This window comes from Nannospalax galili, unplaced genomic scaffold (genome assembly GCF_000622305.1).
Source record: "Nannospalax galili isolate Female #2095 unplaced genomic scaffold, S.galili_v1.0 scaffold18, whole genome shotgun sequence".
Lineage (NCBI taxonomy): Eukaryota > Metazoa > Chordata > Mammalia > Rodentia > Spalacidae > Nannospalax > Nannospalax galili.
In genome coordinates, this window is record NW_008346548.1 from 9,826,943 (window position 1) to 9,831,648 (window position 4,706).

Genomic DNA, 4,706 nt, shown 5'->3' on the forward strand with positions numbered 1-4,706 from the left:
GTTTGGTGTTCTGTATGCTTCTTGTATTTGTATGGGCACATCTTTCTTTAATTTTGGAGTATTTTCTTCCATGATTCTGTTGATCTTCTCCTTCCTGTATGCCTATGTTTTGTAAGTTTGGTGTTTTTATGGTTTCACACAATTCCTGCATATTCTATTCTTCTGATTTCTTAAATTTTTCATATCTTTGCTTGAGTGGTCTAGTTCATCCACTTTGTCTTCCAGTCTTGATACTCTGTTTTTCATCTCATTCAGCCTATTGGTGAGGCTTTCTCCTGTCGTTTCTAATTGGCTTACTGAGTGTTTCACTTCCTTCTTCATTTCAGCCTGAGTATTCTTCAGTATTTCTAGCTCTTTTCTGAATCCATTCAGAAGTTTATCCCTATCTTCCTTCAGTTCTTTGATTTCTTTGTGTGTTCTTTAAATTCACTGAATTCTTTTATCATGTTTATAATTGTTCGAGTTCCATGCCCTGCATTATCTCAGGGGTTTCTTATAGTACTCCTCTAGAGGACTATTGGTATTTGGTGGGGATATGGTATTTTGGTTTTTCATGTTATTATTTTTTCTATTTTTCTCTTTGATTTTGACCTGTGAATTTCTTTTGTAGTTTCTGATTCTTGTGTGAGACTCAAGCCTTCAAGTTTAGGTCTGCTTTTTTTTGTGAACTTTATGTGTCTTTGTGGTTTAATTTTTGGGCATGAAAGGCTGGTTCCCCTAAGCTTCTAGTTCTCTCTTTTGATTTTTATATTGGAGTGGCCAGATTGCTTTTGTCTTCAGGAGTTCCCACAGAGGCCCAAGTCAGATGAGGATCAGATGCTCTCAGGCTTTCTCCTGAGGTCTGGATCCCTCCAGGATAGATTTTGGCCTCAGGAATTTGGGGTTTGCCTGGCCTGGGAGCCTGGCCCAGGAAAGATACTGGTCTAGGGCAGCTGGTGGCTGTGCCACCCAGACATACAAAGGAAGATGGGGGCAGGAGGCGGCTCCAAGGGCCCCTGGGGACTGAACTGAGGAGCTGGGTTGGTCTGGATGCAGAGGACCAGGAAGAGGAAAGGTCAGCCCAGGCGTCCAGGTAAGAGGCTGCGGGTTGTGCACACCCAGGGAGGCAGAGGGAGGTGAGGGTGGGGCCAGGCCCAGAGCGCCCCTGGGAACCGGAGAAGGAACTGAGTTGCTCTGGATGCACAGGATCAGGAAGAAGCAGTGGTGGTTCCCCAGGTGTCTGGGGCGCCAAGACAAGGAATGGGACAGGGCCCAGGCTAGGTCGGCCGGGGAGATGGGAGGGTGAGTTAGGCTGGGGGAATCAAGGCATGGAGGGCATGATTGACTTACCCCAGCGAGAAAGGCCTGCGGGTTGGAGAGAGCACAAACAGTATCTTATAGTACATTAAAAGAGCATATTATAACCAAGTTAGATCTGTTCCAGAAATAAAGGATGAATTAATATTAGCACATCAATTGGTATAGTTTAGTATAATATCAGATTTTTACCAAAGACTAATCTACAATCATTTCCATGCAATAAAATTTGACATTCCTTCTGAATTTCAAAAAAATAACAACAAAGACAACAAAGCCAGCATGATAGCACACACCTTTACCTCAGGAGGCAGAGGGAGTGGCCCTCTGTGCAATCAAGGTCAGCCTGGTCTGTATAGTGAGTTCTAGGCCTGCTGGAGCTACAGGGAAACCGTGCCTCAAAAAACAACAACAAATATCCTAATGAAATAAGAATTGATGGGTACTCACAAAATAAAATATATACACAATTCAGTCCCAAGTCTGTTATTTTTATTTAAAGAGGGCTGGCAACAGTGGCAAAGAACTGTTAGAATCCCAGCACTTACAAGGCAGGAGAATCAGGAGCCCAAGGCCATACTCAGGTACATTGTGAGTCTGAAATCAGCCTGATCTATATGAGACCATCTCTAAATAAAGAAATCACTAGGCTTCTCTCTAAAGTCAGGAACGAGACAAGGATGTCCACTTAATAATATCTCCATTATTGTTACTGAAGTGAACATGTTAGCCAATGCTACTAAAGGAAAACAATTATAAGCAACAAACTGAAAACCAAGAGGTAAAACTTTCTTAATTTCTGGTGACTGTGAAACACCTGAAGATCCAAGAAAGTCAGTAAAAATAAAGCAATTCAACCAAAATTGTAATAGCCATCATGTATACTAACAATATCCAGCAGAAGAAATAAGGGAGAGAAGGAAAAGAAGCTCTTACCACAGCAGCAAAAACAGATGAAATAGGAATAAACTTTCTTTTGTTTTATATTTTATTTATTATTTTTATTTTTTATGTGAATGAATGTATTACTTGCATGTAGGTAGGTGCACCCATGTCATGCAATGCCAGCACACAGAGGTCAGAAGAGGGTGTCAGATTCCCCAGAACTGGAGTTACAGATAGTTGTTAGCTGCCACGTGGGTGCTGGGAATTGAACCCAGGTCCTCTGTAGGAGCAGTCAGTACTCTTTTTTTTTTTTTAACTTTTACAAAAACTTTATTGAGAATTTCATACATGCATATAAGGTGTTTTGATCAAATCCATGCCCACTCCTTCCCTTCCAACATTCCCCCCTCTGAAGAGATAACCCTAAAATCTTTTAAGGATTAGATACAAGCTCCCAAAGCAGTCAGTACTCTTAACTGCTGAGCCATCTCTCTAGCCCCCAAAATAGGAATAAACTTTTGAGAAACTATAAAACCTAAGTGAGGAAAACTTTAAAATATTCCAATAAGAGAGAAAACAGAACCGGGACAGGTAGAAAGGAATCTCATTCTTTGATAGGACAATTCAACATCATAAAGTTCATATAAACTTTAATATATTTGAACAGAAGTATTAGTAGTCCCCCCTCCCAAAACTAGGAAAGTTGATTTTGTTTCATTTATTATTATTATTATTATTATTATTATTATTATTATTTTGGTTTTTTGAGGCACAGGCTAGCCTCAATCTTACAGAGATCACCTTGCCTTTGCCTCCTAAGAGCTGTGATTAAAGGTGTACACCACCATGCCCAACAAGGTAAACTGATTTTAAAGATCAGATAAGAATAAATAAATAACTAAAAGCAAGAATAGCTAGGATACAATTCACAGAAAAGCAGTGAGAACAGTCAGTTCTTCCCATATTAACAACACGTAGACTGTGAGGCTAAATAGAGCAGCAGGAGTGGACATGATGACAAAAGGGGCAGAAAGACCATGGGGAAGTAGACTCACAAGTGCACCCACATCTAATGTATGACTGAGGTGGCATTTCATCACTAGAGGGAGAAAAGACCTTTATATAAACGGTGTCTCTGACAATCCTATTATCACTTGTGAAAATATCAAATTCGATCTCAACCTCACACCACATACTAGCAAAAATTTTCCCATGGATTCAAATGCAATGCAGTGTGAATGAACACAAATTCTAAAAAACTGGTGAATTCCTTTATGACCCCCAAAAGGGAAAAGTCATTCTATGTATGACCAAAAACCAACACTAATGTATTTCAACAGCATGCTGTGTTCACAAGGCTGTGGAAGAAACAGATGCTCCCATATACCACTGATTTCCATGCAGAACAGCACAACCACAGAGGGCTGTAACACCCCAGGAATGGGGTGTGATAATCTTCCCCAGGGATGCATTTCAATGAATTCAAAACAGCATTTTCACAAGTCATTCACTGGCACCATTAGTAATGACAAAATATTGGAAGCAATCTAAACATCCATCCACAAGAGTATACTGATTAACAGTGGAACACCTCCACAGTGGGACAAAATTGCTAAAAATAAAAAAATACAAATAAAAATGAGGATTTTGTGTACTATTATGTAGACGAATTAAAGACATTATTGTTAAATGAAAAGCAGTAAAGAATTAGGAGCTGGAAAGATGGCTCAGCAGTTAGGAGTACTTCTGCTCTTGCAGCGAGTACCTGGGTTTGGTTCCTAAAACCCATGTGGTGCCTCACAATTGTCTATAAATCCAGTTCCAGGGGAACCAACACCCTCTTCTGGCCTCCGTGGGCACAAGGCACCCACATGGTACACATACATACATGAAGACAAAACAATCATACATGAAAAATAAATAAATCTTCAAAAATTATTTATTATGTGTATGAGTGTATTGCCTGCACGTGTGTAAGTGCACCCATGTCATGCAATGCCTGCAGAGGTCAGAAGAAGGTGTCGGATTCTCTGGAATTGGAGTTACAAAAGGTTATTAGCTTCTATGTGGGTTTTGGGAATTGAACCTGGGCCCTCTGCAAGAGTAGCCAGTGCTCTTAACTGTGGAGCCATCTCTCCAGCCCAAATAAATCTTTTTTGAAAAGAAGATAAAAGTCAGTGAAATTAAAATCTGGAGACCAGTAGAACCAAGAAAAATCAAGTCAGTTCTTAAAAGGACCAAATGGGACTGGAGAGATGGCTCAGTAGTTAAGAACACTGGTTGTTCTTGCAGAAGACCCGGGTTCAAATCCCAGCACCCACATGGCAGCTAACAACTGCTCGTAACTTCAGTCCCAGAGGATTTGACGGCCTCTTCTGACCTCTGTGGGCATTGCACAACACGGGTGCACTTACCTACACTCAGTCAATACACCTGTACACATAAAATAAAATAATAAATACAATATTAAAAATATATTAAATAGAAATGAAAGAGTAGATGATATATTTGTCTTGTTCTATCTT

At 40.2% G+C, this 4,706-nt stretch overlaps 1 protein-coding gene across 3 annotated transcripts in view; it reads right to left on the reverse strand.

The window, feature by feature from the left end:
* The window catches only part of Hspbap1 (HSPB1 associated protein 1), a 78,660-nt gene that overhangs the window by 15,235 nt on the left and 58,719 nt on the right, over nucleotides 1-4,706 (reverse strand). The gene's annotated exons all lie outside the window — the stretch shown is intronic.